At 37.9% G+C, this 14,828-nt stretch overlaps 2 long non-coding RNA genes across 2 annotated transcripts in view; one reads left to right on the forward strand and one right to left on the reverse strand.

Moving 5' to 3' along the window:
- LOC115589895 (uncharacterized) overlaps positions 1–14,822 on the forward strand; it is a 42,647-nt gene extending 27,825 nt beyond the window's left edge. Inside the window, exon 3 of the long non-coding RNA XR_003985632.1 lies at positions 14,775–14,822. This is a non-coding gene — a long non-coding RNA (uncharacterized LOC115589895). The remainder of the gene's footprint in view (positions 1–14,774) is intronic.
- Positions 11,090–12,874, reverse strand: LOC115589876 (uncharacterized). The gene is made up of 3 exons (XR_003985614.1): positions 12,838–12,874; positions 12,486–12,593; positions 11,090–12,311 (listed from the first exon to the last, which is right to left on the reverse strand). It is a non-coding gene; the product is annotated as an uncharacterized LOC115589876 (long non-coding RNA).
- Positions 14,823–14,828: the final 6 nt, after the last annotated feature.

Here is a 14,828-nt window from a genome sequence, read left to right on the forward strand (position 1 = left end):
CTCTCTCTCTCTCTCTCTCTCTCTCTCTCTCTCTCTCTCTCTCTCACACACACATACACACACATTGTTGCGCCTGCAGAGGTGTCTTACTTGGATATAACAACTTGCTGTGAAATCTTTCTTCAGCATGGATCAAGGCTTCAATGGGGCCAAATAAATCATCAACTCAAAAAGGTGCACACGAGATGGTCTGACATCCCTAGATCCATGCAGCTTCTCCTTCTTCAAAAGATGCAAGAACAAAAGGAAGTGTGTCAGTGTGTCATACCATGTTTTTGAAAGATGGTGAGTCATAAATTTACCAAGAGATGTCTCTGCCATTTTGGTCTTGGGACAAATATTCCCTATCATCACAGTCCATCCAAGTAACAACCACAGCAGCAAGTAAACACGATTGCCATCATGCTTCAATTACATTCGTTATTAACTTATGTATACCCACGACTGATATCTTATCATGCCTTCTATATGATTTCACTCAAAATAATTTTGTGTAATCAAATAAAAAGAGAAAATGGATTTTCACTTTTTTTCTTACATTTTCAGAAAAAAAAATACAAAATCCATCACACAACTTTAATATGGCATTAGTATGTCGGTAGATCTATATGGAAATTACTCCAGGCTTTAAGATTGAAAACGAAATGGTAATCATGCATTAAGATAATATCGTATACAGTAGGTAATTTGTTAATTTTTAGCAGGGGGCATGGTCCAATTGGACCTTCATCCTGCCCCGACACAACTATGTACACCTCCCAAAGGACATTGTTGCAGTCCACCTTAACCACAACTGGGACATTTTTAAGTCTACAATTCCATTTTAACTTGTTATCTTCCTTCTCTCCCTACTACAATTGTCTTTTATAACTGTATTAAAGTAATGAGTAAATAGACCTTTAAATTGTATGAAGTGGACTGAGTTTATTCAGGCAGGGTTTTATCATGTTTCTCACAATACACTACAAGCAGGGTCATTTTAAGTTACATGACCTACATGACCCCTTGGAATTTTTTACAATCTAAATTCCTTGAAGGACACACATTGAATATTTTGCGAAATAGTAGAGCCTGACCGATTTACCATTCCTTTAGCCTTTCACAGATATATCAATATTGTTGTATATATTGTCAGATATGAAACCTTACATTTAAAAACTATAATGCAGAAAAAACATGCTTGGGCTAATTTAAAATCGGTGTAATGACATAGTTTGTCCAGCAGAGTACACTTCGACGGGTGATAAAACAGCTGGGGTCAGGAAATGTAACAGCTACCTCACTAATGGTTAAACTATAAACCTGCACAAAAATGATAACTGCCAACATAACATAGCCACCATGTTCTGAACAGACACACTAAAAACACTCACACAAAGTAATATTTTAGTTTTAGAACATAAATAGCAAACTTTTGTTGATCTGGTAATTTTTCGTTTTCATACTATCGGGAGTCTACACAGGGTGTTTTATTTTGAAAATTCACCGTGCGTTCCTGTGTCTCTGACTTCCTGCCGGTGCGATCTGCTCAGTGCAGCTTGTTGCGGCTTCCGTAATAAATAAACCAGGCAGCCAGAACACAGCAGCCTTGCCCAGCTTGACTTGACTGTGTGCTGGAGCTGATCATGGCCACTTGTGAGGGTCAGCATCCCCCCTCAAATCGCCTACTGACTCTACCTGCTTTGTGCTGTAGATGAGTCCAGTGCTGCTTTGTTGGATATCCGTGAAGGAAGGAGTCTCATTTTCTACCTGTTGACAAAGTAGACTGGATCAGATTTACAAACACAGTCTTCTGTAAAAGATGCTGAACAACCAGCTTGTTAACCTAGATGTTCTCTACTTGTGTTATGTATTAGAGATTCTTGTGTTTTTGGTGAAGAGCAGTGGATTATTTTCAATAGTTGTTGTTCAGAGAAGTTATGAAATACAAAAACATAAGGATCAGAAAAGATACTGGCTTAAAATAGCCAATAATTATCAATAAAACATGTCTTGATATGCTCTAAAGTTGCCTTTGGTATTCTTTGGATGTATTTTTTAACTGTTGCATTTCAGCCCAGTCACCGGGATATAATGTTAGCAGTTGTGGTTACTGCAAATCAGAGATAGGTCCAAGGTTGATATCTGTACCAGATGTCGCATATTGCCTTCACATTATAGCACACTTTCACATCAGGAGGTGGAGGAGAAGGTGGGGCGGAGGCCTTATGACAAGCCACAGGGCTGCCAAACAGGTGACTGCAGTTCGAGTCTGATTGGACATTTACAACCCTTTTATTGGCGACCAAATCTGGCTCTTTCTGATGGTAGGTTGGACCATCTCCAGTTGCAGAGCATAAGCACAGCATCATGAAAAGAGAAAAAGATCATTCAAATTGAACCTAAAAAAATATAAACTTGCAACATAAAGTGGAATTAGTTTGAAGCTTTCTGTGGTTTTTCAGAAACGAACACAACTAACTTACTCTAGCGATTAGGTTGTGTATTTCCAGTGAAAGCTGTAGACTTTTCTTTTGACAAAGTACTTGTGTGATACATACAGTATGTCTGTGATAAACCACAACAAGGAGCAGTGATTACAACATCAATTCACTTTATATCCTGTTTTAAATAAATACTACCACTGGTTAACAACGAAAACTGAACTGTCTCTGTTAATGGCAATGGCTGTAATGTGTTCGTGTCATTATCAGGGATGAATGCATCCCCTGATTATACTTCCTTATTGTCTATATTGTGAGCCCTGCTCCAACACAATGGCCTCTGTGATAATAATATACGCATTGTGGCATCTCTGTACATGTATCTGATTAATTTAGTGTGCTTTCTGGGAGCATTTGGCTGTATTCCACTGTCTAATGAAGTATTCACTTTCTCTCTCCTTTCCCATTTTATGTCTTTCATCTATCTCTTCCTCCTGGTGCCTTCTTCCCTTCCTTTCTTCTTTCCTTCTCTTCCTCTCTCTCATCTCCTTTTATCCTCTCTTTTAATTTACATCACCCACTCACCACTGACCATTCTCTCCATTTCTGGCCATTTAATAAGCTCTAATACATGCAAGCCATTGGCTTTTAATGTGAACTCCTCATAGACCAAACAGGTGCATCATTAATCTAAGCAGTGCTAGCTGTGTGTAGGCTAATGGTTACTGGATAACACATTGTTTCCTGTGTGAGCCAGGGCATCCATATTATCTACCATCACTCCTTAATAAATTACACCTGGAGTTGTGGCATTTTGTCTCTGTGTGCCAAAGCATTGTGTTGCAAGGCTTCCCTGGTGGATGAATGAATACAATACAAGTGTGTTCTCTAATTACCTCTGCTTCTCTCTTGCTCACACACACAAATACTTTCCGTCTCTTCCCCTCTCTATCTCGCTCTTAGGTTCTCGTCTGGTTACACATGTGTAGCAGTCTTGATAAAGTGACCTTAATACCACAAGGTATCGTGCACTGTTTTAAGAAAATTACATTGCAGAGCAAACCGGTGAACCTGAACATGTTGAACTACACAGGCTACTTATTTTGTGTGTTAATCAGGCAGAATGCAATGCTAGGCATGGGCTCTGCTCATTGGTTACATACGTTTGCCTATAAGCAAAGAGCAACATAGAAAACAGAGATAAACACCACTAGCAGAAGATTATATCATCTGTGCGTTAATGTTAATTCTATAACGGCTAAAATTCATCGTTGGCTGCTTGGTGCATCCACAGAAACAGTGTTTTATACTGCTTTGTATCAACTTCAGGAGCATCTCCCTGTTGAACCTTTATGCCCATCATGAAAGTAAAGTGTCTTTGCCTTCTCATCTGATAAAAAGTTCGTAGAGATCTTTAAGTTTTAACTACTGATGGGCAGTGAATACTGTAACGATTCAGTTTTCTATTTCTCTCTTGTGATAACAATGTGTTTAAGGAAAACATGATGGTTTGACTTAAAATACCTTTTATGCCATAAACATAGATAGAAATGTCCCGAGAGCTCATTAAAAAGATCATAAGAAGATCATATTAAAAACATTAAAAATATCCTGTGGTCTCATGCTTACAGATGCCAATACGCAGACAAAGTACAAACTTTAACACTGGCAGAAACATTTACTGCAAAGATTAAATTGTTGCGACTGGGTTAAGTATCTGATTCTTCTTTTTTTTTTTTTTTTTACATGTTTAGCACAGCAGCTTTAGTTTGTCAAAGGGCATGCTTATAAATGCTAGCTGTTCAACTGTTCTTCCAATATTTACACTAAACAAGGCTGAACATGTATTTGACTGGTCTCTCAACTGAGCACGCAGGGATGAAATTGACATTGATCTCATCTAACTCTCAGTAAGACAGCGAGTCTATATCCCAAAAATGAGAATCCCTTTAAAAGACATTGAGAAGGGCATTATGTTGAAACCTGCGCTGCTAACTGGGATCTAACCAGATTGTGTAACAGGCTCTTTAACCTTGTACTCTTGATAGCGTTTCATTTGTCCCAGGGCGCATCACAGAAATATGCTCATCAGCCATGTCATCTAACTCCATCACTCCCCTGAAGTAAATAAAAAAAAATATATAAAACACCATCTGGAAAAATTCGGTTCTCAAAGTGACCCCAGTGAAACGGGAAAAGCAACTTTTTTTTCACCTCCATGCGTCTCTCTATTTGTTTCCTCCTTTATTTTGAAATATTTCCGATTTTCTTACTCTGTCCATGTCACCTCTCCACTAGTGCTTAATTTCCATTATGCCATCGATGTGTAAAGAACCTTTTGTCTTTATAAGCAAACGGCACCCCGTGGCTTTATTTATGTGGGGTTTAGTAAAATATAGGTGGGGTTGCTACTTATTAATCTCTGTCAAATGCGCAGTTAGACGTCTGGAGTACACGCACGAACATGCATGCCTGAATGATCACACGCACATACATACATGCACACACACACACACACACACACCTGGACTGGGAAAATCATTGGGCTTCAGTTCATGACAGAGAAGAGCTGAGTGCACGAAATTAAATCATTTTGCACCACGAAGACCTAATTTTGCTTTAGTTCTTCAATTTCTAACTATCCTTTCTGGAAAAATATCCTTTTTTTGTGCCTTGGTATTGTACACAATATACACACAGCATACTGTAAATCAACATGCGATGTATTATTATTATTTTTTGGTGGTAATAGAGTAATGTATTATTACAGTTACACTTTGTCACGTAACGTCTTACAATCCACGTTACCAACTGAAGTGAAGCGTTTATTGTTGTTTTTTTAAGAATCCATCCATACCGTGTATCACCATAGAATATATGCCGATGCATTCCTTGTTCTGTGGATTAATAATAAAAAGACATAGAGAAAATGATTTTTGTCTTGTCATGTCATTATAGGCTACATTATATAAGGTGTAGAAATATTGTGTTTTTCCTGTCTCATGATATATCAGACTTTGTTCCTTTGTCTGCCTGCTCATAACTGTTTCCAAAGCTATTTGTTCATTTGAAAAGATCTAGGGTATTTTATTGTTCTATATACGTTATGTGGGCATTTTGTTAAAAGTAAAAAAGGGGTAGTGTAATAAATGATTTATTACGCAAACAGTGACATTGCAACGTTACATGACTTTAAAGTAATAGTAATAATGCCCCGCTGCAGCCTCTTGATGCACTGGGCACAACACGTGAAAAAGGCGAAGAAGAAAAACGTGCAGCGTCAGTGGTCACGTCTTCTTCCTTGATGTTTTTTCCAAATAAATAATGCTCTGCATTGGCGGTTATTTACCCAAATATACACCTCCACCCAGCGTTTAAAGGGGACCACATGATGTGTTTTATAATGTTTTTATGTGTTTACAGCTGCTAATGTATGTAACGCTGTTACTGTGATGATACATGACAGTTAAATATTGAATATGTCTATAATAACCACATCCTGACATGTGATTTTTGATGGGTACTAATAATAACAATCATGACAAAAAAATTAACAAAGACTGCAGATCACGATAAGAAGCTGTAACTGGCAGTGAGCTGCTTTCTTTTCTTTTCAGCAGTGAAGTGATGTACTCCATGACAGAACATAATAGAATATGATAATGTATAAAATAATGTTAAATGGTGAAAAAAACGTACAGTTGCAGTAAATACATGCAGCATAAATATGCAGCATATATAGTTTATTATTATTATTATTATTATTATTATTATTATGACTACTACTACTATTTTTCTGCATATTCTTGACTTTGAATGGGAGCTGCTGTAAAGCATTTCTGTTTCTGATTCATATTATGCAGTCAGTTGTCCATATTTTAGTTAAAATAAAGTTAGTTAAATTAAATGAATCAAGACGGATGTCACATTTACATGTCAGGGTCTGGTTATTATAGACACAGATTCAATTTTTAAGTTTCATTTATCATCACAGTAACAGTGTTACATACCAGCCTTAAACTGGTAAACTGGTGAGTTAAACTGTGGTCACTGTATGTTACTGCGTTGACAGTTCGGGACTCTTGTCAAAATTAAGAAACTGTTGTGTGAAACTTTCTTCTGCCCATGCCCGCCACAATATGTTGACATAAGTTCATTAAAAATCTTTGTGGTTATCACGTATAATCACGTAATTGTATTATTTATTCAACTTTATTAACGTATTACCATGTTAAACTGTAAGTGGATTTTACTTATTATTGAATACAAATCAAACCAAGAGTGAGATCAATTAAACCTGTATGCAGTGTTGTGGAGACTTAAACTACATGTAGTTGAACTTCACAGCTAACTACAATTTGCTGTAACTTGCTGGTAGTTAAACTACATTTATATTTTGTGCTGCGTCAAGTAATTCAACTACTTTTTGGGTAATTTTTTGTAGTTTAACCACTCAATTCACAAACTACAATTTTGGCAAATAAGATGAGTTTTTCTATCTATCTATCTATCTATCTATCTATCTATCTATGATAGATAGATAGATAGATATAGATATATAAAAGATCTATATAATATATATTTTATTTTATTTTTCTTTGAAGAAGTTCAACACTGGTGTCACAGCCATTGCAGCATGTGAGCGGCTTTTTAGTGTTGGTAAAGATGTTTTTAGTGCCTCTGAAGTTCCTGTGATGTTGACCAAAAATGTCAGCTTTTGTTCTTTGAAAAATAAAACTTGAGTTGAGAGTCATATTTGTATATGATTTTTTTGTAGGCTATTATATTTTGTTTCATATACATCATATGTTGATTTATTTAACGCTGATTTAAATGAGTATAATGAGTATAAGTAGTTGCTAAAGCTACTTTTTTTAGCAGTAGTTTTACAAACCACATTTCTCCAGGAGTAGAAATGCAGTTTATTAAAACTACAGCCAGGCTGAATGTAGTTTTACATGCTACACTTGCAAAGTAGCTTCCCCACTGCATATACAGTGTTAATATTTAATGGGCCCCGGGCCACTCTGCACTGAAAAAATTGGGCCTTAAGGTCGAAAAAAGGTTAAGAACCCCTGCTCTAGCCTACCAAATTGAAACAGGCCCTTAGGGTTTACCAAAAGCCCTTAAATTCAAACCTAGCACCATACCAAGAGCCCAGATCATTTAGAGGAGAGCTGCCATTAACGGGCGTGGCTGGTGGCCGTGTCTGACTCAAGGGCTATTCATGTTAGGTGCCAAACCAGAGGAAGCAGGGAAGGCGTTCCGATTCAGGCAGTTAGAAGCTAGGCGAGTCTCCTCACCACCAGCTTAAAAATCCCTATTTAAAATTCCCACTTTTTAGTAACCTTTTATAGGTTATAGGGATCTAACCCTTTATAACAGAGAGCTGGTCGAGTACCTCCTGGACAGGGGTAAAACTCGGGATCTTACAACATATATAAAAACAGCTGAACTGATGACATCAACATGTAATTAGAAAATAAGACTGTTAAACTAAAACATGATGTATAATAAGTCATTCATGTCAGGAGATGAATCACAGTCTCAGTTCCCCGGACAGAGCTGTGCTGCTGGAGTCGCCTCCTGATCTTCACCCATCATCTCCATCTCCTCATCATCTCCATCCCCATTCACATTACTCCTGCCTGCTTCATCCCCTTCCATCCTTGTGGAAATCAGGAGGGACAGTTTTCTATATGTAGGTCAGTGGTAGGAACTCCATTTCACTCAAACAAAAAGGATTTCTGAAGGTGCCTGATTCACCTAAAGACTGACTTGATATTGGAAAACACTTGTGTGTTTATTTGTTTTTATTGACGGACAATTCATTCTGAAATCTTTGTTATGTTTGTTGTTGGTTGAATCACAGCATTTCATAACTGTGTGATATGCTACATTTGTTGCATCATTGAATTGCTACAGTGGTTTAAATGGTTCAAGTCCAACAGGTGTATAACCTTAATGATTCCTGTAACAAAATAGAGGTGTGTTGCCATAACTGAATGGAACATATGAACAGTTATTGTTCTACAGACAGGAAATAAAATAAGAGCAAATAATACACTATGGTTAAACATAAAAGTACTTAGTTGTTGGTGTGAGTTATTGTTAAAGTATCTGTACTTCACTGTTTCATCATGCACCAGTCTCTTCTTATCAATCAATCAATCAATCAATCAACTTTATTTATAAAGCACTTTTCATACATGAGTATGTAGCACAAAGTGCTTTACACAGGAAACATAAAACAATAATAAAGAAAGCCCCTCCCTCCCACCCTCCACTATATACATGCACACATACGTACACACACATACACACACACACACACACTCTTACTACAGGAAATAAGGAGACATGGCAAGGCACTGAGGATTGAGGAAACGCCACCTTTGGGGCCGTCCACACTGGGAGGAGTCACAGGCTGTGCCACGGGGGGCACCAGTGCCCAGGCCCCCCGACCCTGACAGACAACGACTGGCTGGGCCAAAGGGACCCAGGGACAGCACCCCCAGCAGCATCCCAGACACAGCTCCCAGTGTGGAGGACCCCCCTGAGGAAACTCTGGAGTTAACCCTTAAAAACTAAAAACATAAGATAGGATAAAAACCCTGACAAAAGATAAGTAAATGAAGTGAACAGTTAAAAGGATAATGCATAAGATAATAATAAATAAAATAAAATAGTATCGAAGATAAATAATAAAAATAAAAAAAAATAAAAATTATTTAAGATGAAAATAGTTAAAAAAAAACAAAAAAAACCAAAAAAACAAACAAGATAGGAACAACAACATAAAATACGATAGAACCACGTAAGAATGGAATAAGAATTTAAAATATTAGTTAAAAGCCTGATTAAAAAGGTGTGTCTTTAACCTTCCCTTAAAAATATCAACAGTCTCTGCAGACCTGAGGTTCTCCAGCAGGCTGTTCCACAAGCGGGGGCCATAGTGGCTAAATGCTGCCTCACCGTGGGTTTTAGTTCTTGGTTTTGGTAGGGATAAAAGGCCAGAGCCGGAGGACCTCAGGGTCCGCGAGGGTTGATATGGTAAAAGCAGGTCAGATAAGTAGGAGGGCGCAATGCCGTTAAGACATTTAAAAACCAGTAAAAGAACCTTAAAATCGATCCTGAAGCGCACGGGGAGCCAATGCAGTGACTCTAAAACTGGTGTAATGTGCTCCCGCCCTCTGGTCCTCGTCAGCACTCGTGCGGCTATGTTTTGTAATAATTGGAGATTTAGAGTACTCTTTTTGGGAAGACCAGAGAGCAGGGCATTACAATAATCTAAGCGACAGGAAATAAAAGCATGCATTAGCACCTCCGTACTGGCAAAGAACCTAGACACTCAGATCCAGCCTTTAAACTTGTCTACTGGGGCCAAGTGGGTTACAAAATAAAGACAGCAAACTTCCAATAAGAGTTTTTGATAAGTTATTATAAAGTCAGTGAACGTTTCTCTGAAAATAAGGACACAAGGATACAAACAGGAACATAAATATTCAACATAACTTTCTTTTCTTCAAACTGGAATTTTACAGTCCCTGATTTTTTTTTGAAGAAGAAGGGCTTCATTAATATATATAACTGTGGTAGCAGTGCACCATAAAATCCACTGATGTTCACTGACATTTATCATCACGCCTTAGATACACGACTGTGAGGACTCAAAAGCACGACTGAGACAGAATAGATCAGGTAACAAAGTTTACTGAAGTCAGGGTTCGTTACAGATAAGATCAGGCAGCGTGGCAAACAAATCCAGCAAGGAGTAGAAAGGCGAGGAGAATTGGCACACGGGAAGGCAGTCAGCGGGGCAAATAAATCCGGCGGGGGTCAGGCAGAGGCAAAGTCAGAAAGCTCACAGAAAAGTCCAAACCAGAAAAACTAGATAAGGCTAGGAATCAACAAAGGCTGGAACGCTATGTGCAACTACAAAAGACGAACTGGCAACAGACAGGGGGAAACCCGGAACTAAAATTACACACAGGGAACCTGTGAAAGTAATCAGTGAGGAGGGTGAAACCACACGAGCAGGGAGAGTGGATCTGAAGTGAGAGGAGATGTAAATAACACAAGACAATACCGGGAGAAACTACTATCTTGGACGGATCGTAACATTTATGATCGTTCACTAAAAAGAAGCAGCAGCCATCCTTCAACTCTATTTTATTAAAATATATTTCCTACTATTGATAAAGTTCAAATAATACACATAATCATATTTGTTTTGTTTGAACAGAAAATGTGTAAATAAAAAAGATGTGGTGATCATCAATAAATCATCAAAGAACACAACATGACTCAGAGCAAATAGAAAAAAACAGGAAGTTAACCAAATCCAACATGGCTGACAGAATTCTAAACACACAGTTAAAACTGATTATACTATGGTCTTGGTGAATACTCGATTCTGATTGGCTGGAGGGTGTAGGTTAAAAAGTGATATATGGACACCTACTAAGTAGTTCCAGTCAAATTGTTCACCGCTGTAAATCAATGCGCTAGCTGGTGTATCAAATCTGAATATTATATTTCCAGCACTGAGTTCAGTCCGTCAGTCCTTCAGTGTCTTATCCTCTGAACACCACAGGGTGGCGACTGTAACACACAAGCTGCAGAAAGTTCACTTCCCCTCTAAATTTACTGATATGCAAATAATCTCACATCCCGTTCACTGTTCAACTCTCTACTTCAGGCTGCGGCCACAGTAATGTTACACACGGCCCTCATGTGTTCGTGAAAATCTTGATTTGGGGACGATGACATAACTGGTTAGCGAGCTAATCCTGTTAGCTAGCATACTGTCAAATTATATTTACTGTTTGTCAACCGTATGAAATGTTATTGACTTTGAATCTTGCTAGCATAGCGTTAGCTTTCTGGCTCATGGCTGAGCGGACTAGAATATCTCCTGTTGCCAAGTCGTATCTATGATCCGTCCTATTTACTGGAGGAGTGAACAACGTCTCCGTTGCATAAGAATCTTACGGGAGAGTAATGACTGTTCTAGGTATTAGTCAAACACTCAGGCATTACCAGGGAAACGTAGTTATGGCTTGTGAAAAACTTTATATTTTGATTGTAAAACGCATGAAAATGTAAATTAATGGTCCGAATTTCTTTTCTTTGGCAAGTGACCATGGTATAAGCGGGATAACGCCCTTCGAGGTGTTCATTAACAGACATGAATCGTACTTCGCGGAAGCAACCGTCCTCCGCTTCACGCCTCCGCGTCGTCCGATTCATTTCTGTTAATGAACACCTTGTCGGGCATTACCCCTTACATAATAAATGTGAAACACAATAATAAAACATATATTTACTGTTCAGAAGATCCAGAATACACTTCCTGTGACATAACTAAGTTGAATGTAAATATTCAGTTTGTTGACTATATTGTATTCTTTATAACAAGTGAATATGTTTAATATGTCACAAGAGAAAAGTGTAATAATGTGTGATTGAATATGAATAACAAAGGTTACTGTGTGTTGTTTCCAGGTGAGACAGTGATGTGATGTCATGTTTACTGCATTCCAAGCAGGAAGATGTGAGTCCTGATGTTCCAGATGTTTCATGTCTTCAGTCTGCTGGAGTTCAGCACTGTTTCCCCTCAGAGGGAATCTTTGTGTTTATGATGCTTCATTTCTCTGATGCTCTGATCTCTAACAGAGGAGACGCTCGCACTTCATATGGAGGAAATCATGCTGTCACATCTGGACTCATTATTATCTTTCAGTAAACACAATCTAAGTTATATTGAATCTCTCCAGGATGGCTGATGAGGGAGACCTGCAGGTTGTCTTTATAGCTCCAGGACTTCAGGTCCTCCAACACCAGCTGAGCACAAGGAAAACTCCTGTCATAACCACAGCAACCCACCTGTAACACAGATATACAAGATTAATAATTATCATTATTTTTGTTATAATAATTATTATTATTATTATTTACTTAAGTTGACTTTTAATTCAAATGGAACACATCAACAGTAGTGAAAGAAAAGAGAACGAAAAGTGCCAATTTAACAACAAAAGTTGAGAAATCAAGACTCACAGTGAAAACATGTCCAGTCTTGAGGTTGAATGAGTCCTCAAATGTGTGTTTGATGGGTTCTTCATTGTTGACCTGTATCTTTAAGACCCAGCCTCCCAGCTGTTGGTCCTGCAGGAGGGAAATTGATTGTCAGATGGAGGAAGAGAAAGAAAGAGGAGAGAACAAATGAATGTGAGCGAGTGTTAAATCTCTGGTGTTTATAAATGATTACATTTCACTCTTTATGTGAACATGAGAACATGGATTCATGTTGGTTTGAACACGTGTGAAATATTCCTCATACACTTGGTTACAATATTGTTACATCTTATATAAAACTCATAAATTGTTCTACACACATGAACATCGTTACCTGAGTGGATGTGTTTCTGAGTTGGATATATTTGCCCAGTGTGTCGACCTTCAAGTCAACTACAGGTCCTGTGGTTGAGTTCTGACTGAGCGAGCTGCTGTTCTGTTTCTTGGAGACAACACACACAGATCAGTTATTAAAGATCAATCAACTTATATCATTATGTGTGTGTGTGTGTGTGTGTGTGTGTGTGTGTGTGTGTGCGTGTGTGTGTGTGTGTGATTTCTCCAGACAACAAACAGACAGATGGATGTTGATCTTACAGCAGGAAGTGACGGACTGACAGAAGCTGAACTGTTTCACTGCTGACTGACTTTATAATCCTTTGTGACATTAACTCAATTCAAAACAGTACAAAGACAACAATGTTTTACACTCTCATCAACTTCTGTTTATTCTGAATTTGATGTCAGCAGCAGATTTCAGACATGTTGGGATCACAGCAACAGAAGAAGTTTTGCTCTGTTTGGATCCTTCACAGGTGAACAGGTTGAGTGGTAACAGGTGAGAGGATCATGATTTAGTATGAAAGGAGCCTCCTACATTCTACAAAGCTCAGTCATTAACAAGAAAGGATGGAGTGAGGTTTGAAATCCTCTTGAGGACGAATTCAGGTCTGTCCACACCTGTTCATTTGTAAAGAGCAATAACTGATGCAGAGACTCCAGTTCTCAGTGGTGTAACTTCATCATTCATGTTTGAAGTACAACAGGAGAATATTGTTTTCGAAAGTAGTCTTTATTTTTTCACTTGAGACTGTCAAAGAATTAGACTTATAGAGTGCTGATGAGAACTGACAGCCGTCCAAAATGTAATAATGTCTGTGTGTGTGTGTACTTGTTTCTTAAGCTTGCCAACCTTTTCATCTTGTGGTCCAGGTGGAGAAGAGCCTCCATCACTTTCACTGGTTTTCATGCTCAGACTGTCAGCTGCTTTGTGTTCCTTCGGCTAACAGACACAAACAGACACAAATACACAAGAAAACATATTTAACTGTTTTGTCACATTCATACCTTTTTTTCACCTTTCCCCAATTTTAAGAAACGTGTTAATGACACCAGTTTGAACTTTTCTTCATGTTTTCAAGTCCGAAGAATTAGAAAAATCAATATTAAAGGAATTATACATCTTGCATTTGTAATATGCAATTATTATGTCAGCTGATACAACAGTTGGGTTCTCAAACAATGAGAAAGTTAAGACAAAGTCAACAAAACCAAACGGCTTCAATTCAACTTAACAATCTTAATATACACTGTCTTTCTGTGGATATTTTATACATTAAATTGATCTTAAGTTAACAATTTAAAGACAATATTAAATATGATTATAATATCAACTTTGTTCTTATTGTCGTGGTCTGTTTGCAGGTTCAGATTCTCCTCTGTGAGCGTCTTGACATCAGCTGATCAGGACTGAGACGATAAAGACAGAAGATGAGAGACCTCCTCTACTATTAAAGTTCAGATAAAAAAGGAGTGTACTTCATGGTCTGATGTGTGCAGCATTGTAACTGAAGTATAACAGAGAGGTGATAAAGTCATGTTCAAGAAGAAGAAGAACCTGCAGATTTCTAGATTTAGTAAAGTCACAGTTCTGTATGTCAGCAGAGTTCAGCCTGTCTGTCTGTCATTCCTCTTTCACCTTCAAATGACTGAATGAATGAATGAAAACTAAGCTCTGATTGGCTGCAAGTTGTGATGTATTACTGTTTAATGTGCACATAGTGTGGCTCAGCTTAAGCCTGTTTGCTCTGTTGACATCAACATGTAATTAGAAAATAAGACTGTTAAACTAAAACATGATGTATAATAAGTCATTCATGTCAGAAGGATTCCATAAAACAATGTTTATCGTGAAAAAGTCCATCAACAAAGTCTGATCTTTATCATCTTCATGTTATCAACAGATTCAACATGAAACTGTTTGTTTTACAGAGATCAGTTTGATCATCTGGTTCTACACGACCAGTATGAAGAAGATACAACAAG

The sequence above is a fragment of the Sparus aurata genome, chromosome 10, assembly GCF_900880675.1.
Source record: "Sparus aurata chromosome 10, fSpaAur1.1, whole genome shotgun sequence".
Taxonomy (NCBI): domain Eukaryota; kingdom Metazoa; phylum Chordata; class Actinopteri; order Spariformes; family Sparidae; genus Sparus; species Sparus aurata.